General features: G+C 49.9%; 1 long non-coding RNA gene across 6 annotated transcripts; it reads left to right on the forward strand.

Moving 5' to 3' along the window:
* Window positions 1-12,036: 12,036 nt before the first annotated feature.
* On the forward strand, window positions 12,037-15,403 carry LOC144141337 (uncharacterized). Of its 6 annotated transcripts, none has more exons than XR_013316538.1 (5): window positions 12,037-12,719; window positions 13,664-13,747; window positions 14,506-14,569; window positions 14,650-14,804; window positions 14,934-15,403. It is a non-coding gene; the product is annotated as an uncharacterized LOC144141337 (long non-coding RNA). The 6 variants fall into 6 exon arrangements; XR_013316536.1 differs by having other exon boundaries at window positions 12,084-12,719; window positions 14,670-14,804; XR_013316534.1 differs by having other exon boundaries at window positions 12,062-12,719; window positions 14,506-14,804.
* The last annotated feature ends 7,639 nt before the right edge of the window (window positions 15,404-23,042 follow it).

Raw genomic sequence — 23,042 nt, forward strand, 5'->3', positions numbered from 1 at the left:
ATGGCACCGGTGGCCTGTCACTCCAGCAGGCCTTCGCAGCTTCCTCGTCGGCTATCCTTGGCTTCAAAGCGGCACGTGGTGGGGGTGCACGCAGAGACGTCAGTTGCAGTGCCTCTGTTTTGTCTGTGCAGCACAATTAGCCCAGAGGGGTGGTTAAGCTTGCAATGTGCCTTGGAAGCCATGCTTTGTTGCTCGTCAAGTTGCTTCTAAGCCTTTCAAGACAACCACTGTTGGCGTGCTGTTTGGGGGACTGCAAAGTGCTGCTAAAGTGCCCTAGTCAGTGGTTCGACAAAAGTTTGTGCGGTCAGGCATTATGTGAAGAAACAGTACCACAGGCACTGACAAAGTTGAAAAATGTTAAAAGGCGTTTCAGAATCCGCACACGTTCAGAAACATCGTTTAACATTTTTGACTTGGTCAGTGACTGCGGTGGATACTGTTTCTCGTTAGTACATATTACTGTTCAAAGTGCCTTGCAAAAAGTCGGTGCTGCGCAGCTTGCTTGCTCTTTTTTTTTTGCGCTGGCCTGTCTTGGCACTTGATGGTTGCACATGCTTGCCGTCGGCGGGAGGCAGAAAGTGTCACACAAGGACCGTTTCATGGAGAGCAGGCAAAGTTTCAAAGTAGATGAGCAGGGTAATTTGGCGAGATGGTTAACAAGGGGTGTACTTTGTCGTTACTGCTTGCTCAATAAGGGATGTGAGTACGACTGGGAAAGGGACGAGGAAGGTGATTTGCCGTGGTATGAGGAGCAGAGAAGTGACAGGCATTCCAGTTTGTTCTTTGACCACATCTCTTTCAGTTTTATGCACCAGCCCTCAAGCACCTCTGCTGTGAAGCAACGCTCATAGGAATACGCCTTGCTTTTTTTTTTAATTACGCATGCGTAAAGAATGTGATTTCTGCGTTGGTCATTGTGGTTTTCTTTAAGGAACGTCCATGGCCTGCTCTATGTTTCAGAGCACAGTCTTAATGCCGGCAAGTGTAAAAGTGCACCGCCATGCAGGCGAGCGATATGTAGCAAGAATCAATTGTATGTAAAGTTTTTAACAAGGGGGGACTAGGACCAGCCATGATGGTGATGCCTACATTATCTTCAAAGACAGATGGTGAGCTCAAGATGGCGAACAGTGTCCGTAGGAACTGTGTGTCTTGTCTGCTGTTTGCAACCTGTAAGGAGAATTGGAAGCTGCCCTTGTTTTTTAGACTCCCTTCTTCTGGGAGCCTAGAAGGCTATTTATTAGCACGCTTCGTTAAGATGCCGTCTCTTTGTGCTGTGAGGGACACATCAGAGCAATGCTGAGGGTGGCACAAAACAGTTCAGCAACTTTTTATGGGTGTTTGAACATTTGCTCTGTGTGCTGTCGGCCACTGCTGCATACTGTATGCGGCGGTCCTTGTGGCGTCACTGTAGCCTTTGGAAATACAAAGGGCGAATTTTTTATTATTTCACAAACCTGTGTTTGCATTCTTGGGCCTTGCTTTCTGTTAGTTTAGGCCTCATTCATTTGCAGTATTCATTTGCAGACCATTTTCTGTTGAAGAATAAATGTGTTGTTGATCTCCCGTGCTCATGGGCAGCTGACCGTTCTGTGCAGGCAGCTTTCGAGCACAGTACTTCCGGTGTTTGTGGCATGTGCTATTTTTTGCCGCCGTGGTGTGCTGTAAACTTGTGCGAGCTGTAAACTGTCGAGTTCGAGCTGTCGAGGTGTGCGGACGTACAGAGCGCGGCGGAGGCATCGACGACGAAAACGGATAAGTGTTTCAAATTTATTATTCCTTTTTTAGAGTGACCATGTTTTAGAGAGAGATGTAGGTTAGTTGAAAGGGGCGGTAGTTGTTAGCGTAGGGAAGTGACCGAATCAGAGGTGTCGCGCGGTTGTTGCACGTGGCGGTTTGTAAGCGTTGGTAATTCGTGAAAGAAGAATTGATGCTGTAGGAAAGAATCGCACGTTGCGGCTTACTTTTAGATTGGAGGGGAGCGCGCGAGAAGGCGGCAGTGAAGTAAGCCAGAGTTGGGCACGACTTGGACGGGCAGTACCATGCCTCAGAGGAAGAAGCCGGGTGTGATGTGCACGGTGTGCGAGCACGAATACCCGCTCGAGGAGACGAGATTCGAGTCGGTCGAGGATGCGGAAGGGCAGGACTTCATGTGCACAGTGTGTGTGCTAGCGTCGCGCCTCGACCGGCTCGAGGAAGAAAAGGAGCAGCTCAGAGTTCAGGTAGGCGAGCTATAGGAGGAGTTGAAGGATTAAAAGGAGCAGAGGAAGGCACTCGAAGCGAGGTTGGCGCAAATGGAGGTCAAACTGGCGACGAAGGGTGACATCCCAACAAACGATGAAGCAGGTCACGAGGCAGATGTGTCGGCAGTGCTTGACCCCGAGAAGGGAAAGGAGGAGGACAAAGACGCCACGCCGGAAGTCGATCCCGGACTGGCGCTGACTCAGCCGGCGCGGGAGCAGGTGGCCGCGCCGGGGGGCAGCCAGGAAAAGGAAGAAAGGCGCATGGTGATCGTGGCGGGGGACTCCAACATGCGGTACTCAGAAATGGAGATTGGAAGCCGTGTGAGAGAGGACGAGAGAGTGCAGGTTGGCGTGTTCCCGGGGCAGACGATCAGGGTAGTGTTAGAAAAGGCAAAGGATAAAATGTGGGAAAATATTCAGGGGCAGAACCTAGTGATTATCGCAGGAGGAACCAATGACGTTCTGCAGGGAAGGGGCGCGGGAGTGCGCAAGCAGCTAGAAAAGGGGGTGAATGAACTTCGGGCGGTGTGCCCACATGTGCAGGTCGTCGTGAGCACAGTACCAGAGATAATTGGAAGAGGGGTACATGTGGAAAGGGAAGTTGTAGCGGTAAACCGAGACATACGGGAGCTGGGCAAGGAGCTGAGTTTCGCTGTCGTAGACATCAACAGGGATGTCCGATGGATGGGCCGGAAAAGGGCGTTCCAGCGTGACGGAGTGCATTTCAACGGGCAGGTGGGAGCAGCCATCGAAGACGACACGCGGCGCGAACTGTGGCTTTTTTAGGGGGCCCACAGGCCTTTGCGAAGATGGCGTAGCGGGGTCGGTGCAGGCAAACGAAAGGGGCGACGACGGCGTGTAAAGAAGAGAGGGGGGAAACTGAATATCGCGTACATAAACATGCAGGGTGGCAGGAAAAGAGAGAAGTGGATGGAGATTACTAAGCAGCTAGAAGAGGAAGATATGCAGGTATACGCTGTGACCGAGACACACCTACGGGACTTGGAGGAACCTCCGGTAATCGGAGAGTATGCATGGGAAGGTTGTAACAGGACGGCGGGATTGAGAAAAGGCGGAGGAGTAGGTATGCTGGTACGGCAGGGGACTAATTGGAAGAGAGTGAAAGAAGACTGTAAAGAACATGTGTGGATGAAAGGGATAGTGGAGGGTAGGGAGATGGCTTTAGGGGTGTCTTACCTGTGGACGGGTAAGGATAGCACAGAACAAAACGAAAAACTGGTGGCGTGTCTAAAAAAGGACATAGAAGATTTGAAACGTTCCGGGGAGGTACTATTGGTAGGGGACATGAACGCCCACATTGAAGATCTAGACGGGTACACCGACTTCAACGGAAATCTAATGCTAGATATGTGTGAGTACCAGAAGCTGATCATAGTAAATAGGGAACAAAAATGCGAGGGTCAAATAACGGAGTGTGGTAGGAGACCGTCGAGTATTGGCTACTGCCTTATTTCAGAGGGACTTTATGAATGGCACAGTCTGGGCAGTGACCACAAGCGCATAAACCTGAGTTTTGGGAAAGGGGGGGGGGGTGAAAAAACGGGTCGACCGGGGCAGCGCACAAAGTTAAACAGCAAACAAATTGCGGATATAGCCAAAAGCATAGAGGCCGACATAGAAAGAAATCCTGGAGAAGAGTGGGAATATGACAGGCTCATCAAGACTATGCAGGAAAAAATAGTCAAGGCAGAGGGGCCAATCGATGGAGAGGAAAAAAACACCCAAAAGCTGGTGGAACAAAGAAATAAAGGCGGCGATAGAGAGGCGTAAACAGGCGTCTAGAGAGCACAGGCAGGCCAAGAGGATGGGGAGACATCAGGAGGAGGTGGACCTAAAATGGGAGCAGTATAAGCAAATGAAACAGGAAGTGCAGCAATTAGTGCAGGCGAAAATAAAGGGGGACAGCGAGCGATGGGTAGCACAAATACGAGGAAGGGGTAGAGACGCGCCGAAAAGGTTTTGGAACCATGTGCAGGCATTAGGGAAACGTACGAGTCCCACAGAAGGCGGTACTATAGAAAACGAGCAGGGGCAGATGCTCAAGGGAGAGGAAGCATTAGCATACCTGCACAAAATCACGGAGAAGTTCGGTAAGGTGGATGAAGAGGCCCCGCAGCGACACAGAGATGTCGCGGCGGGTAGGCCGAAATGTCTGGAGATAGATGGGGACAAGCTGAAATGGAAAAGAGCAGAGGAAAAGGTCCCCAAGAATACCGCGGCAGGCACGGATGGGATACCGATGGAGTTGATTAACCAGTTAGGGCCAAAGAGCAAGGGAAAGCTACTGCAAGCCATCCGAACAAGGATAGAAGAAAAGGCAATTCCGGTCGCGTGGCAAATGAGCAGGATGAACTTAGTGTACAAGGGCAAAGGAGTCGGGACAAACCCAAGCTCGTATAGGCCAGTAACCGTCACGTCAGTGCTGCAGGTTAGCAATGCAGGCAGTGAAGTTCGAACTAGAGCAGTGGGTGGAAGAAAATAGGATATTAGGGGAGCTTCAAAATGGGTTTCGAAAGGACAGAAGACTAGACGACAACTTATTCGTGGTAAGCCAATGCATAGAGGTGGCGAAGACGCGAAACCGACCTTTGTGGTTAGCCTTTCTGGACATTAAAGCGGCGTATGATAATGTAGACAGGGAGCGGCTTTGGAGTATCCTGGAGGACGAGGGAGTTGGGGCAGAATTCATTAGCTTACTCGGGGAGCTATACCGGGAGAACCAAGTGCAAATAGTGTGGGAGGGGGTAACATACAATAGGCCTGTATACACCTACAAGGGTTTGAAACAAGGATGTCCTCTCTCTCCGCTGCTGTTCATGATCTACATGACGGGGTTAGAAAGGAAGCTAGAAGTCAGCACAATGGGGTTCGACTTATCCTACATGAAAAACGGGCAGGTGGTGGAACAACGGGTTCCGGGACTAATGTATGCAGACGACATATTGTTGATGGCGGACAACCGGATAAGTATGCAGGGCTTGATGGATATATGCGGTGAAGAATTGCACTTTAGCAGAGAAAAATCGGGGATCATGGTCTTTAAGGACGGCGAGGAGCACAAAACAGTATCAGTGCAGCAAGTAGAAATACCATTGGTGAAAGAGTATAAATATTTAGGAGTATGGCTGAACAACAGCGAAGATTACACGCAGGCGCATGAGGCTCACCTTAAGACGAAAGGGGTCATGGTACCAGGATCAACTTTCGCTAATTCGGCTCTGTGCATGAAGCCAGAGACCCAAGCGGGCTTGGAAGTAAATCAGAGGGCAGTAGGCAGATTGGCCCTAGGGGCCCACAGTAAAACTACAAATGAAGCGGTACAAGGGGATATGGGCTGGTCGTCTTTCGAGGCGAGGGAGGCGCAGAGCAAGATAAAGTTTGAGGAGCGACTTCGTGACATGGAGGACGAAGAATGGGCCGCGAGGGTGTTTAGGTACCTGTATTTGAGGAGCGTGGACACGCGGTGGAGACGGAGGACCAGACAGCTGACCAAGCGGTACGGAAAGTCGGTAGGGGAAAGCGGGGTTTACACAACAGTTAAAAAGCAGGTAAATGCAGCAGAGACGACGAAGTGGGCACAGAGAATGGAAGCGAAAAAAACCCTGGAGACTTATAGGGCAGAAAAACGGGAAATTAAGGAGGGATTCTATGGCAATACGAGAGGCAGTGCGTTGCTCTTCGAGGCACGGGCAGGGTGCCTGAGAACCCGGGCATACACGGGTAGCTACAGGCAGCAGGATGAAACGTGTGCATGTTGCGGCAGTGATCGGGAAACTGTAGACCATATTGTCAGGAGCTGCACCGAGATACGGCCACCGCGGGGTGAGGGGGAAACGACGCTGGCGGAGGCTTTGGGATTTGGGGCGAGGGGGAACCTCAACTTCAAGGTCATAGAGGTGACGAAGAGGCGACTGGAGTGGTGGTGGAGGAAAAGTAGGGAAGGGATGGGTACGCAGGCGGAGTAATCATGCGGACGAGAATTTAGAACAGCGAGGGGAGAAAAAAGGGGGGTGGGGGCGATGAGTTTAAAACAGAAAAGAGGGAGAGATGGGAGGGAGGAAGCAAATCTATAGGTTAGCTGGGAGTAGGGCAAGTAAACGTAATAAAACAGGCAAGTCGGTTGCTGACAACCGACGCCCCGATTTAAAGGGAAAGCCACTAATCATCATCATCATCACATAGTTGGTCAGCAGCGCTCACTACTTGCACTAGTGTCAAGCAAGCTGTCTCATACGCGCGGGTGGCCCAAGTAGCACAGAACATTAGAATAACGTTATCTGGAAGTTGCGAAAGTTTAAATAACGTTAAATGTTACGAGGCAATGTTTATGTAACGTTTAAAAAAAACATTCAATGTTTATGTTATGTTAGAAACGTTATTTTTACGTTGAAAACAAACATGTATGTTAACGTTTTGTTCCCAACATTTATTTAACGTTTAGGAAACAACTTAAAACCAATGTTAGAAATACTAATGTTATTACAATGCTCATACTCAACATTAAAGTAATGTAAATATACAAACATTATAATAACGTTCAGGACATGTTCAGGAAACAACTTATCACCAATGTTAGAAGTGGTAACGTTATTAAAATGCTCAGGACTCAACATTAAAGTAATGTACAAATTGAAACATTATAATAACGTTCAGGGCATGTTCACGGCAGAACATTAATGGGATGTAAAAATGTAAACATTATTATAATGTTAAGAAGTACCCGCCAAGCAACGTTATAGGTAACATCTTTATTGCAACATTATTACAATGTTCAAGGCATAACGTTGAAGTAATTTTAGAAATTTAACGTTATTAAAATGCTCGAGGTATTACTGTCAGGTAACATAATAAATCTGAACATAAGCATAACATTTATGTTACAAGGGCAGGGTGATGTTATGCTTGAAGCATTAGCGAAATGTTCAAACTAATTGCCCAATACAACTGGCTTTTACCAAAGTCTTCAGGGGTACAGGGGGTCAAAACAAGTCCTCCCCCCGAAATTTCTCGTGAGGGAAGTGGGGAAGGGGGGGGGGGGGGGTCATCCAGGACGGGTGATTCGCGCGAACGTGAATCGCACGCGCCAGATAACGCTTCCAGGCTCCAGCACGTACCGGTCGGTTCTTCTGGCTCCCTCTTCACCATTTTGACATATTAAAGGGGGGGGGGGGAGGATATTTCGGGTTATTTCCTTATTTCACATATATAGAACTTTGCATCTCGTGCCGTCGGCGTGTCGCCACCGATTCTGCTATCTTTGGCGTGTCTTCCGCGGCCAACTTCCAGCTCGTTCGAGCAGCTCTGGCGGCTCAAACCCCCCCCCCCCCCCCCCCATCCGATATAAAATCCTGGCTACGCCAATGCTTTTAAAAATCGCAGCCACATTATTTCAGTGCTTGACTGCATTTTGACGCCGCCGGAGATGTGCTGAGACAAATGTTGTAAGTGTGTATGTGTGCGTGTTTATTTTGTGTTATGAGCCCAGCCCAGCCCAGGACATGGGCAAGCCAACGTGTTGAGGAGGGTAAATTACAGCGCCAATCGTGTCATCAGTTGTGGTTTTGGCCGCTGCGAGTCCGCGCGAAACATTTCTCAGGCAAGGCGGCTTTCCCCTCAGTTGCCTTTTGTTCCCTCAGAGGAATAGCTCCGTCAACAACCGGTCCCATTTATGACCAGTCCTATTGTTGCCCACCGCCGCTCCCCTCGTTTTGCAAGGCGTGTATCATGCGGGTGCGCGCGGCGGGTTGGGGCTTGCTCCCCCTCTCAAGACCTGCAGGGGAAGTGCGTCAAAAGCCTGTTCTTGTGTCTTGTATTCCGGCGCGAGGCTGCCTGGTATTCTTTTCTGTCATCTGCACCGAGCGCAAGAAAGAGCGACAGCACAGAGCAGCAGAAGGTGTTTCGCGTCATCGAGAAATACACTTGTTGCCGGGAAACAACGATTTGCAAGTCAAATGCAGGTTACTTCAAATATACACGAAAGCACGCTTTTAACTATTTTCAGTAAGCATCATATGAAGTTAAATTTATTTTAGGAATTGACTAGGAATGATTAGGAATGAATGACTAGGATGAATGAATGAATGAAATAATGAATGAATGACTAGGAATGAATAGGAATAGAAAAAAATGAATAGGAATTGACAGTGTTATATGTAATTTTTACATTCCTGTCACGTTTGCACCGCAAATTCTGCGCCATTGAAGCAGAAAACAAAAATGCGAGAGCTGCTTCTTATCAATGCGGCGATCGAATTAACACCCATTGGATGATTTGGTAGATCTGTAACGAACTCACACCTACAGTGAAAGCCAGAGTTGCCCTGCGCATGCAACGCGAGACTGCGACACCGCAGTTTCGCGTTATTTTGTTTCGCATTAGCCATATAAAGTACAACAGCATTGTTATGGTGCATCAGCCACAGAGGAAGAAGACACGAACGCCAGTGCCTAGCCTGCTCGCACGTGTGCTAAATTGTAGCCAAAACAACACGCTGGGCGCGCTCAGATCGACTCTGAGGTGTACATGTATTGAAAAGGAAGAAGCCGAAGCTCTGGCGTTCTTGGTCTGCGCGGAGCCTTCTGTTATGTAAATACGCCTTGTTGGTTGATGGGTTGTAGGGTTTAACGCGCCGATGCAACGCAGGCGATGAGGCGCGCCGTAGTGAAGGGCTCCGGATTAATTTTGACCACCTGGGGATCTGTAACGTGCGCCTAAATCTCGTACGCACGGGCGTTTTTGCTTTTCGCCTCCATCGGAAAAGCGGCCGCAGCGGCCGGGAATCGAACCAGCGTCCTCGTGCCCAGCAGCACAACGCCTTGAGCCACCAAGGCGGGTGTAAATACGCCTTGTAAATACATCTTCGTTTCACGTCTTCCTCTCTGTAACATTTTGGTGGCGGTTGCTAACCATATATCCATGCTCCTGCCTTGAGCCTATACGAGCGCGTAAGTGCTCACTATCGATGATACCCTACGCTCACGCTCGCGCTACAAACGGCTAGCCTCCTGGTTATAAGTTTAGTCGGGAAATCGACTTCATGATGTCGATGGGCGGTGGACCCTAGGTGAAATCAAGCACCGGGACCCTTGCGAAGTATCTAACCAAGCTGTACAGCCTTCCTTTGTAGCCGCATAACTGTATTTCTAGAGTGGATTTCAACTTTTAACATCTACGTATATAAACTGCACTCCGCTGTCGCTCCAATTCCTCCCCATAGCGCTGCGCTGGCGGCACGATTGCTGCCTAAATATTTTGATGTCTGCTGCTGCGGTGTTGTTAATTCACTGCAAAAGCTATAATGTTTGACAACTGTATTACCTTTGATGAAACTTCATAAAAATATTTAGGCGACGAAATTGAAACTTTGAAAACTTCCCTTTGCGGCAGACGTAATCAATTCGTCAATTTTGATGCAAGCCTAGGTTTATCCGCCGTGTAAAAGCAAGCACCACGTCGAAATATAGAGTTACGCGTACAGTTAAACCTGTATGTAAAGAAGTTGACAAAAATTCAAAATTTTCGTTACATGCAGGTTTTCATTATATGCAAGTTTCGATTTAAGGCACCCGTAAATGAAGCCGAAACTAAATCAGAATACTTGACATCAGGGACAGTGAACTCTCCCTTCAAGAATTTATTTCAGAGTGAAAAAAATGCACTATTTGCGGCTTCTGCTTTTCCACGAAGTTTTTCAGTACACGGCAGTCCAAAGAATCAAGGTCACTTATACCCCTGTATTCGCAAGCGTAACGTAACTATCAATTTTGCCTTTTGACACTCTTCGCTGCTCTAATCAGTTCCAAGGAGCAAACGTGTGCTGAAAGGGCGCCTTTTCGCGAACTTGATGCTATTTAATTGTGCACTCAAACTTTTTGAGAAGGTGCTAGCTGGGATGCTGTACCGAACGACAACGTTGATCCTACTTGCCTGCGGAGACGGCACCTGAAATTGCGAGCTTGTCTTGAAAAGACAAATCTTTTTGTTTTCTAGTAGCAGAACTCATCACCAACGAACCTACACCTCAGAAATCAGTGGAGACGCGCGAATATACTCACCGACAGTTGGTCCTAGCACCTAAGCGACACCACACTCACATTGGAAACACACGGTAGTTTGCAGCGCGGGCAATGTTCGCTAAATTAGTGCATATCTCCAGCCAATTTTTCAGAAAAAGTGCAAAAAACGATGGCTCATCAGCGTAGCGAATTCGTTACATGAAGGTGTAACTGTTGCCATGCCTACGTTATATAGAGGTCAGGTCGAAAACGCACCGTTTTCAATGAGGCTGGCAATGGGGATTTGAAAAACTTTGTTAAATCCAGGAATTCGTCACATGGAAGTTAGTTACATCCTGGTTCAAATGTAATTGAAATGACTCCTTTTTTCCCATTTTGTGCCTTGCAGACATTCTGCTAACTCAAAGCCCGAATTCTTCTCACAGGCAAGGGCAAGACGATTAGGAAGTATTCGAGTCCTTATAATCAGCCGAAGCGCAATGTTTAGCCTCCAATTACGCGAACTTCGTTTAAAACCTTGAGTTGCGTTTGTTGTTGAAAAGCTGCGTACCCATATTTTTCCCATCATCGTGTGCGGCGTAAGGACACGAAGCCCTCGAAAAATGGGGAGGGTGAGGGAAGAGGGGGGGGGGGGATCGAGCCTTTCAGCGCCCACTTTGTTGGCGCCTATGCCATCGAGCTAATTTGAAACGAATCATCCGATCTCAGTGTCTCCCTGTTACTGTTATGACGGGGTCTGGGACATTTCGGTGAAGCACGTTTCGGCGCACGGGCTTTCCGATGCACGGACTTCTCCGTTCAAAGGCATTTCGATGCGAAAACATTTTGAAGAACAGATATGGTTACTCGTAGTGTGCTCCTAACGTGCCACGATAGAAGAAGACAACGACGGTAGAAAACGACGACGAAGCGTTTGAGTACGCAAGCACTGCACGTGCAGTTTTCTGGAAACAGCGGTAATAAGACAACGCCAGCGGTGCGCTATAGCTAGCTGTCTCGAGCAGGTCATGTAAAATATATTTGTTGGTACTGGCCACCTACTTCGGTCTGGTTCTTGTATGCCTTATTTGCTTTGAACGTATTGTTGTATTTTGATTTTGGTAAATCATATGTCGTGAATGACTATTTACTGCACTTACTGAATTTTTTTATTATATTAATGCCGCGTTTCAAAAGTTTATCTTACGATTTGTGTCCATTGTTAGGTTTTTCTTTAACACACTTCAAGCAACACCTATTATAAAGCAGATTTATTTTACTCGTTGCGGCTTATTTCCTATTAAGTTGTGGTTCTTTGGGCAGGGGAGAGATTGCTCTAGATTCACTCAGAAAACATTTTGGAAAACATTAGAAAGAGCAGTTTCTAGCCGTAATATCCCGTAATTTGCGTAATATTCCGCGATTTACTGTGAAATGATATCCTATTATTTCTAGTCGTGAGACTATGTAATTTTCGGAGCCGTTTAACGGGGGAGGAAGAAGGGGGGGGGGGGGGGGGAGATGGACTCCATGTGCGAAGGCATTCCTGGCGAAGGCATGCTTTATCGGCGATCAGGAGAGAAATTACGTAATCGTGTTCGCTAATAGTGCTCAAGGCTGCAGGGGTAACTCGCTTGTTTAAAGCATACATGTACGAAAAAAAAAAAAAACCTTTTTTGTAGTTATGTGACCACACAGTTATTCCGTACGCACCACCCAAAGTTGCCCACAATTCTTTTTTCATCGAAGCATGATATTTCTGACTAGTGAATCAAAACGTTTAAGTTCTAGTTTACAAAAAAAATACCACTGGTGTTTTTTTACAAATTTTCTCCCTATACCACTCGTATTTCATGTTTGGTTATGAAGCGTTCCTTGATCCGGGCATCACGATCAGTCTCGTTCAAAGTCAATCTTGTTCGCGAGTCCTCTTCATTCTGTTCGTTGAGACGAGCAGGTAAGGCTGTCTTTCTTCACTTTGCGATGTAAAAGGCGAACTTCGCGGCGCTGTCCCCAAGGGCGGGTGGAGAAGTTTCCCGTCGCATTGTGCGACGTTCCTTTGTGTAGCATCCCCCCACGGCTTTTTGTTGATCCAGACAGGTTTCAGCCGCAGACAGCGGCTGCGGAAAGTTGCTTGGAGATCCATTGCCTTCTCGCCCCATATGAGAGGGAAAGAAAAAAGGGCAAGGGCTCAAGGGGTCTTTTCTCGCCACTGCCGACCCCGTGCGCACCCAGCTCCAGTCGTTACACCGGATCGTTTACCTGGAACACTGCAGTTGTAGACGTAAGTATATGCGCAAGCGCATGCTTGTTCAGTCGTAGCCTGTTCGATGGTGTTATATCTTTCTCCGTGGTCTGTCCAACCGAGACCCGTTTATCGCTGGATATTCAAAACGAAGCGCCAGAGGCGGCGTTTGGGCAATGTAAGCGACATACAAGGAAGGTGTGCAGGAGCAACTCGTGAGTATTTTCTTGCCCGTGCACACTTGCGACGAACAACGCGATTTCTGTCGCGGCGACAAATTGGCCGAGACCGAACGACAAAACGGATCGCCGGGCGGCAAAAGTTTCCGAAATCGCGTCTCATCGTCGCAAGTGTGAACGGGCCTTTGAACTATATAGTAGGCAGTATTGATGGAAGAATCGATGCTACGGGTACGTTGCATGGAAACGATTTTTGTTCGTTGCATGGAAACGATTTTTGCGCGCTTTGTGCAAAGCAAAGTGAATTCGGATAACTAACCTCGCGCACACTCGAATGATCTTCACTTCAGCCGGGCAAGTGAGGTAGCGGCTTGGGCACGCGAAACAAAATAATGTGCGTGTCACGTTAGTTCGCTGTGCGAATTTAAAAAAAAAAAAAAGCATTACATTTGCCCCTAATTGCCTGGCGATGCGATAATTATGTTGGGAACGCCGGGGTTCCTTAACGTGAAAAAAAAAAAAAAGGGGGGGGGGGGTGCAGCCAGTGCAGCTACTTCGGAATGTAGTCGATACAAATGCAAACGAACAGGTCAGAATGCACCCCTTGGTAGCCTATTTTGCCGCTGGTTAACTTAGACGGTATGACGGTGTACCTATCGCAAAAAGTTCGTCAGACTTCTGGGATATATTGTTAAAAGCTGCACACCTGAGCCTTTTGTCGTAGCTTTCTTCGCTGGCGAGTAAGCAACCAGACAACCTGCGTGACTATATAGCCAACTTTGTTAGAAAGGGGCACTTTGAGGGCTGAAGGTGTCACAGAGGGTGGGAAAAAGTGCGCTGTTCGAGTACATGCGTTCGTTTGCGACTTACATTTTTGAAATGCATTAAAGCAGCATAGCGCGTTCTTGAGTTGTGAGAAATGCACCCCAAAAGGCTGGTAAATAGCAGCTGGTAAAGAGTCAAAGTCACTTTCATTGCAGGCTATGGTTTTCAAGATACCCTCAAACCGGGAAAGCCGCGGAGTTCATCGACGATGAGTGCCAATCCCGAGACCATAGAAACTGGTAAGTAAATATTGTGTAAATGGCTAGCGGGTTTAGCGAATCAAAATGGAAAAGCGAATTCAATCGATAACGCACAGCACAACAGGAGCTGGAATGACCAGGGCAGGTGCCACTTTCAACTAAGCCGATAAAGATCCGAAGGGGGGAATTGGGGTTAAGAGGTGTGGGAGGTACTTGGTCATGCTAGCGATCACCCACTCCCTCTAAAGGGAACCGTTCCGCCCAAAAGAGGTCACTCTGGATACAGAATTTTGCCTACTGCGCGTACTTTATCAGAAGTTTGGAACCAACACGCTTTCATTGGGGCCGCATTGATCATGCACAGCCGTCGTTCGCCGAAATAAAACCGACATGCTTCGAGCAAAAAGGCTAGTTCTAGTACTGTTCATCGGTGGTGCGGTTTCGAACAGCTTGAATCAAAGGCTTTTACAGCCGTGGTTCCTGGCGCTCTTCGCAACTTTTGAAAAATCCTGTAAATGCTCAGCAGTGATGAATAACAGGGTGCGTTTCATATGACGAGGTAACAACGCCGAGCGTGAAAAAACAAAAACCATGGTTAAAGTGAACGCTAACAAATTTAGTGGCTGCAATGATACGCATGGCTTTGACTGAAAAACAGAACCTTCCTGCATTCGTGCAAAAAAAAAAAAAAAAAAAAAAAGAATGCCCGGGTTGTTGTAAAATGCTCAAATTCTTCCTCTTTTCTTCCCCTAGCCTGTTCCAAGCATGTATTAAACATGTCACACAACTCTATTCAGTGCTGAGAAAGACTAGGATCGAAGTTGTTCGTTTATGAGTTCCCACTTTGGTTCCCTTTATTACGTAAGTAAACTTGGACCATTATACACATTCGTGTTTAATGGGTGTTTCTTTTGTGTGAACCATCTGTAATACCTCTGTAGCACTTTGTGTTCTTTTTTAGGTGAAAGATCTGCCGGACTGGAGGAGCAAACGTCGCTTCTACAACCAAGCGAATTTTCAGATGGGTTGTTTCGACTGAGGTAGCGGTCATCTATATACAGTTGGACAGGAAGAAAAGAAGAAAAAGGTCCGAGAGGTTAGTATCCGTTCCCGAATAGTATTTGGTGAGTGTAGAAAATTTCTGAGAGCGTATTTTGATTTGTTTTAGCAGTTCAATTTACGAACTGCTATGCAGCCCATAACAGTCGCGCCCTATGCTTTCCAGCTGCTGCTGGTGTGACGCAGGTCACAGTCGATAGCGGGCCACATCATTGGTGACTGGATCCACTTTGCGAATATTGGGCTTACAGGAACCCACAAGGTAAGCAATAAACTAATATTCTCAAAATTTAATAGTGCATTTATATTTAAATGATTTTCATCCTAATCTCTGCCTAATAAAAATACATGAACCATGCAGAAGACACAACACTCCGCTAGCGAGCGACTTTGACGAATAGTCACTAACCTGTATAGGTTACGGACTCGGGAGATTCAAGTTGGGAGTCAGGTGACCCAAAATTTTGTGCGCTTGCTTTCTTCTGGTCATATGGTTAGCACGAGTTGCTGCGTAGCTGCTTGTTCAGTTACTCTCCTTTTAGTGCGTGCGTGTGTGCATGTGCGTGTGTGTGCGTGTGTGCGCTCGTTAACTAAACAAATCCTTAGGCGGCGACTACTTTTTCGCGCAAAAACCGCCTACTGCCACAGCGTACTGAAGTAGGAATTGTTTGCTTTTTCCACACAGACGCAGCCAGCCCCTGGATGGAGCCTCCTCTCCTGCACAGCAGCAGCAATGGAATGTAAATTAAAAAAAATGTTGTAACCATGCAAAAATAAAATAAAATTTTATTTGAAATTTCACTTTTCCTTGTTATTTTGAAAATGCTTTAAAATATATCGTAACCGGCAAACGTGGATAACAGAAACAATGCTCCACGATACACATTCCACACGTTTGGCAAAACGTCACTGTAACGTTCCTGGTCCACATTCTGAAAAGGTTTTGCAACGTTAAAAGATTGTTTCAAGCGTGTTTTCTGCAACGTTAAGTAAATGTAAATCCAACATAATTACTATGTTGTCGAAATGCTTCCTCACAGTTCCAATAATGTTTGACGAAACGTTACTGTAACGTTTTTTAGTTGTTCTTAAAATGTTTTTGTAGGGTGCTTCTGCAACGTTAGGTAAACGTAACTCCAAAAGTATTTATATGTTGTAGAAATGTTTTGTTACTGTTCGCATAACGTTTGGCGAAATGTGATGTAACGTTTTACATTGTTTTTAAACGTTTTTTGAACGTTATTAGCTTGTTCGCTGCAACGTTAGGGAAATGTAACACTAACATTAATAATATGTTGTAAAAATGTTTTGTGGACGTTTAAATAATGTTTGACAAAACATTACTGTAACGTTTTTGATAACATTAGTTAAACATTTCAAAAAAATGACATTAAGAACATTGCTCTAACGTTAGCACCAAACAAAAAAAATACGTTCTTCTAATGTTTTGGTGCTACTTGGGGGGGTGGTGCAGCGCGGCTTTTTTCCAACCTCCTTCCACTCCACTGGAAGCGACTGTTTCTGAAAATGGCACCGGCGGCCTGTCACTCCAGCAGGCCTTCGCAGCTTCTTCGTCGGCTGTACTTGGCTTCAAAGTGGCACGTGGCCACTAACAACCTAACAAATGAAAATTGTTCACGCTCGGGCCAGGCTTGAGTTTGTGGCGCGCTCTCACTGTTATTAATTCCACGCAGATTTCACTAAAGTTTTCTGCCTCATTTGCATTCTAGTGCACTGTATAAGTGTGACGCTGGAACAGCCTTCCCAACCGCGTCATCCAACATATCAACCCAGCACAATTCAGCAGTGCCATTGAGTCACCTCTGTGTTAATCCGTTGGTGTCACACCTGCTTTCATTCATGTGAACTTCACAAAGCATTGTGAATGAAATAAACAGGTGACTCATGTGTATAGCAAGACAAGTGTTTGAAGTCTTTTGAGCCATTAGTCTATCGTTGGGAAGATTGGGCCTTGCCTTGTTGGGCCGTCATGACCAGCATCACTGGAGCAATGCGTTGTGCTCAGGTTTGTGACTAGTGCTGCAGTCGCAGAATGAAGACTCTTAGGTGAGAAATGGTCTTGCATGCAGGCAATTTTTTTGGGCCAGACCACAGATTTGGCAGCTCAGATGTAGTGCAGCTGTCGGGTGCAAGTGTCAGGCCCTTTGTTGCCATGGGAGTCTGGTAAGAGTTAACCTGTGTGGTCACAGGTCACCCCTGGGGCCTTTTTGTGATGCAGGGCAAAGCAGTGTGTGCTGCCATCGTAGAAAATTTTTGGGCCATATGTTTTCAGTGAATAAGAAAAGCCAACTCAGCCTGATGGTAGCTGGATAAGACCCCCATGCGGATATGTGGTATGCTTGTGGGCACGAGTCCCGAGCACCGCAGACATGCATTTTCAATTTATCTTGAATAACAAAAAGGTCAAAAATTAGAAGTCGCCAGTGAATTCTCGTGGTAAAGTACGACTTTTGCCTCAAAGGCACAGGGGGCGTGGTCGGCAACGCGAAACTTCAAACCTAGCCCATGCGCCGCGACATCTGTGACGGAAGCAGGTAAAAGCACCCCCTACGATGAACGGTCTCTGCAATCACTGCAGTGAGACCACGGGGAGAATCCAAACCTTGTAGCCGATGTAGCCACCGCACCTTTCCAGATCAGTGCAAGTGGTGCGACGCCGCAGCCGCCACGCGCAAACACATGGTTTGGGTGTGCCCCAGTAAGTCGGAGTACGAGCAATGGGAGGCCGCGCTGCAGCCCAGCTGGCCGAAGGCGCCGCCGGGGCCCGTCTGAAGGGACGAGGACACTGCCACCCCCAAGCAGTGACTACGCCTGAACAGAGACGACAGTAAAGTGTTTTATCATCATCATCATTATAGAATGACTCGTCAAACCATATGGAGGAAGAAAAATGTTAGGAGGGAGCATAACGTCAGGCGGCCCAGCTTTGGCAAGCCAACCTCCTCTGACGCCGCATTCTCCTCTCTTCGGGCTCCTCTCGCGCAATGCATTATGGAAGTAATAGAAGATGCACCACTCCCAGGCCCGCGGTAGTGGCTCTGGCTGACTGCCGGTGGAGGTGGAGGCGAGTGGCGGTGCCAAAGGCGCCGTACGATATTTTTCGCCAGCGTTGCGCTCCCACCCTCGTATCGTGGAAGTACTGTCGCTGTTCAAAGCGACACAATACGTAGATCCCATGCTCAGGGAGCACCTTCACGAACTGCGAGTCGAATTTGACGCTTACTGCTGGAACCACGACCGGATTTGCTCGAACGCGCCGCTGTAAACATTCACAAGTACAGCCGGTAAAAGGCTTGTCTATAACACAGCTTTCGTACTCTCAGCCCTATCCTGCCACGACGGAGCGGGATTTGAATAAAACGACTGCAAAATTCTGAAGTCTTAGCCCTTCGCTTTTGCCTCCGACATGTTTGGAACGAGTATGTTTCGGCAGTTTTCGGTAGTAGCTGGTTGAAGTTGTAATCGCTGTTATAGACAAGCGTTTTACCGACTGTACGGAGCGGCCTGTATACGGGTGCGTGGTGTTTACCAGGTGTGCTTTGACGATTGCGTTTCGAATTTTGCTGGGAGTTCTCGCGCCATCTTCCCTTTACATCAAGCGCTGTAACGAGTGTCCCATCAGCTGAGAGGTGGTGCGAAAAGCTTTGGTTTCGCTCGCGTGCGAATTTGCATACATTCGCCTTATCGGTGCTCCGGCATGGTGGCACGTTGTACGAGCCACAATTGTCACGACGTCTGTTTTGCGTTGCTGTCTCTGTCACGATTTAGCCCCGCGTTCGTGAACCTGGGAGGGTAGGGGTACCCTCCAGCCGAGAGGCGACATGCAGTAGAGTGAACTAGAATATTCTAGTTCACTCTAATGCAGCGTGCTGGTGGTGACGGTGACTGACCGCGAGCAGCCGTGCTCGGGTTATTCCCCGGCTACCCACAATGTTGCCCACCGAGCCTGGTGGGGCCACTGGACCTAGCGGCCAACGAATATCAGGGTTGGGGGGCGCCACACACTTGTCACACCCCTCACCCCCAAGTTTGTTTGTACAACACAACCACAAAACACCTGTCACCCCTCGAGTAACGGTTCGGCGCTCTCCGCTGTCTTTCACTCCGCCTGAGCACAGGTGTCGATGTCGGTGTGGCAGCATGGGGTGCTGCCTGTGCCACTCTCGCACCGTCCGTCAGCCTTGCAGGTGGCACCGGACTTGCACGTGGCGCCACATAGGCGCGAGTAGCACCAGCCCCTGTTGCTGTGCTGGCAGCGGTCGGTGTAGTTGGCTCCCCTGCCTGCTGACTTCCTGAAGGGGCGGCTGAGGTTGCCAGGCGAGGCCTCACATGGTCAGCATGCCGGTGCCACGTGGTCCAGTCCGACATGCGGACGAGCAGCGACGACGCACTGGCAGGAGAGACCACGTGCCCGGCAGACCAGGGTGGACCAGGCCGGAAGTTCCTGGGAAAGACCGGAGCCCCAGACTCCGGCAAGGGCCCAGAAAGGAGTCCAGGCTGAGGCAGTGCGGCGGGCCCGTGGCCAGGCAGCCCGGCTGCGCCAGCAGCTGCTCGGGCACGTACGGGTCCCCGCACAGCATGTACAGCATCAGCCGCAGGTCCGGCCGGGGCCCCGCGGCCGCGGGCAGCGCCTGGTAGATGTGCAGCCAGCCCGCCCGCCGCTCGATGCTCTCCACCAGCGCGCACAGCGCCTGCTCCAGCCGCACGGGGTCCAGGCCGCCGCCATCGTCCACGAAGGGGCACTGCAGGCTCTTGGCCCGGTTGATGCCCTCCTCGCGCAGGAAGTCCCCCTGGCCCGCAAACACCATGACCAGGGGCAGGCCGTGGAAGGGCAGCCGGTCCTCGTGCTCCAGGTTGGCCTTCTCGAGGCTCTCGCGGATGTACTTCAGCCCCGGCTGGCTGGCGTACACGCACAGGCAGCCGTGGGGCAGGGGCTCCGTGCGGAACGAGTTGTCCGGCAGGCCCACGTCGCCGTCGATGATCCTGAAGTCCAGCGCGTACTGGGCCTTGTCGTCGAGCCGTAAGCCCTGCGGGTGCGCCTGCCGCATGGCCTGCGCCACCTGCGGGGCGCTGCCCCCGGAGCCCAGCACCAACAGGTGCAGCAGGCGGCCGTTGGCGCCCAGCACCCCGCCGCCGTTGGTGCCGGCCCCCCGCCGGTGCAGCAGCTGCTCGAGGACGCCGTCCGTGCAGTCGGGCTGGGCGGGGCAGTGCTCCCTCTGGCACATGAATGCTTGCCGCCGTGCCGGTGAATGTCCCCACCCCGGGCTGGAACAGGGCCTCGAACTTGATCAGGAGGCTCGGGACGTCTTCCACCGCACGCACTTCCTGGTACTCCGGCAGCCGCACGCCCAAAGCCTGGATCCAGTTCCGGCCCAGCAGCGTCGGTGACGACCCCTTGGTCAAGTACAGGGGCAGGGTGGCCTCCCTGTCGCCAAGGCGGACGCTGACCTGGGCTTGACCCTCGACTTGGGCGAGCCGTCCGGAGTAGCTGCGCAGCATGACGCCCGACGCCTCGACGGACACGCTAGGAAAGGTGCGTCTGAAGGGGACTTCGACGGTCAGCATGTATGGTGGCACAGTCGGCTGCACTGTGCCCGCGTGCCACATGTCGAAAATCTGCGGGTCTTCGGCCACGACATGAAGCCTAGCCGTTGCACCCGAAGCTGCTGCCGCACGCCCCCGCCGCCTACCCTTGCGCCGACTTCCTTGGCCGTGGGCTGGCGCGGAACATGTGCTCGACGCCGGCTGCTGCTTCCGTCCGCCCACCGTCGTCCCCCCTCGGCACGCCCGAGCAATGTGCCCAGTTCTTCCGCACGCAATGCACTCCGCTACCGCGAACTGGCACTGTGAGGGGGGGGGGGGGGTGGTCACCACCGCAGCGATTGCACCTGCCATGCCGTGTCACCATCTTGTTCACCGCCGCCTCCGTCGACGGTGAGCCGGCCGCACGCGCTATCTCGCCCGCGTCCTTGGCCGCAGCCTCCATCGCCAGCGCTGCCTTCACGGCGTCGTCCAGCGAGGGGTCGGGAAGCTCCAGGAGCCGCGTCTGCATGGCGGGGTCGTTGATGCCGCAGACGAAACGGTCCCGGAGCAGCGAGTCGAGGCCCCGAAGACGCAACCGCTCGCCAACCCGTCGCAGCGCTGCGACGAACTGCCCGAGCGTCTCTCCGTCTCGGCGGCTCCGGTTGTCGAAGCGAAAAAAGAGCCGGGCTGAAGTGCGAGCGTAGCGTCGCGAGCAGCTCACCCAGCGACTTGTCGTGCGGCGTGGCCGGCTTGAGCAGGTCGAGCAGGAGAGCGAAGACGCGGGTCCCGCAGCTGGCCAGGAAGATGTCGCGCTGTTTTGCCTCGGGTGTGTCGTTCGCCCGGAAAAACACGCCGACTTGTTCCTCGTAGACCGGCCTGGCGGACCCTTCACCGTCGAACGGCTCGAGCCTCCCGTACTCGTGAAATAAATTGCCCGGACGCTCACACGCGAAAGGGAGAAAAGTAGGAGTGCGAGTGGAAAAGGCGAAGGGCGCTTGGCTTTTCCGCCGTTGTGCACACTCCCCGCGCTCTGGGACCTGCCGGAGCTGTGCCCCTTTGCGCTAGCCTGTGCTCATGTTACGTGAAGTGTTTCAATCGGCATGTTGTATTTCGCTTGCTGCGACGGCCGCGCTGTGGATTGAACGCCTAATCATTCATATTCTAACCAAGTTACGAGTGCTTCAACCGTGCCTGTGTTGGATTTCGCGTTCTCAACAGGTGTTGCCCGCCGCTTATGCACTTACGTGAAGCGGCAAGTGTTTGGATCAAGCCGGTCGTGGTTTGGATACACAGTGTGCGCTACCGCATCCGCTCCTCATGCTCTTACGTGGAGTGCTTCAACCGTGCCTCTGTGCGTGATTACGCGTTCTCAGGCGTTGCCCGCTGCTGTAGATTTCGAAGTGCCTCAACCGTTCGCCAATCGCCGCGTATATGAACCGGCTGTTTCTCGAGCGTGTATCTAGATCTACACCGTTCACCCTGTGACCGACCGCCGCTGTAAAAGTTATAAAGTCAACCTTTAATTGTCAGGTGTTGCCCACCGCTGTGGATTTCGAAGAGTGCCCTCAGCCGTTCGCAAACCGCTGCGTGGTTGGAACGGCTGTTTGTCAAGCGTGGATCTGCACCGTTTACCCTACATGGAATCAGCTTAACCTTTGGCCCGAAAATTGCATTTTGTGCCCTGATTGTTTCTGCGATAGTGCAGACAACCGTGTTGCTTCAGATACATATATTTTTTTGTAGCGTTCCGTGCTGACGAGACGGAAATTGGAACTCCCTAAAGTTTCGTCAGGCGGAATGATAACTGGCCAGAGTCCTTCAGTGATTTACTATTGCTCAGATGCGTTGCCTCCATCAGGCAGGATGACCTTTAATTGTGTTATTCAGTAAAACTTGGGTGTTGGGCTAGTTGGTATGAAGACATGAGGAAACGCAGAGCGCTGAAGTTTACAAGACGACCACAGAATAAAGGAACAAACGAATCACACCAACCGTTTCGTTTGTCCCTTTATTCTGTGGTCGTCTTGTAAACGTCAGCGCTCTGCGTTTCCTCATGTCTTCATTGTGGCCTTTGGTGTGTGCTTCCGTTGCTAAATGTGTTGTCCGGTGCTGAAATCAAATTTCGCCCCCCCGTTTTCTTTGGCTACAGCCACTGTAGCTACAGCCACGGTAGCCACAGCCACGGTAGCCATTGTTTTCACCTGTCGTGCAGTTCACATGGTGAGAGCACAATTGCTTAAAAATGCTCACTTCTGGAAGCATATTTGGGAAACTGGTCATTATAATGCAATAGTCATCACATCAAAGGCTCTGTGACAAACTTGCTAACACCCACGCTTTGCAATTGGTCTGCTGTACACTGAATTTGCGCACGAGACACTCTTTTAAGAGTGAAGTGTACATGCATGTGTTGCTGCGGGCCAGCTAACAGTGCTGAACTGGCTGTAAAAGTTGGTATGCCAGAAAAACAACAATTTTTCAAAGCCTTTTCTTTTATTCATCGAACTGGCTTTTTCTCTTTCGCTTTTTGGAAACATATCAGGGCACGTCACAAAGCGCCCAGAGCAAGCCAAGCCTGACTATTCAGTTGTTACTGCCTTCTTAAAAACTTTTCTGATTGCCCTTCACTTTTGTTACGTTCTGTCATTCTGTTACATTCTACCTAATGCTACCTTGGTGTGGCGGCGTACAGCAAAATAGGCCACCCAGCCCCATCTCTTTGCTGGCAGGG

The sequence above is a fragment of the Haemaphysalis longicornis genome, unplaced genomic scaffold (genome assembly GCF_048455015.1).
Source record: "Haemaphysalis longicornis isolate Haplotype H1 unplaced genomic scaffold, Haemaphysalis longicornis Haplotype H1 scaffold_6, whole genome shotgun sequence".
Lineage (NCBI taxonomy): Eukaryota > Metazoa > Arthropoda > Arachnida > Ixodida > Ixodidae > Haemaphysalis > Haemaphysalis longicornis.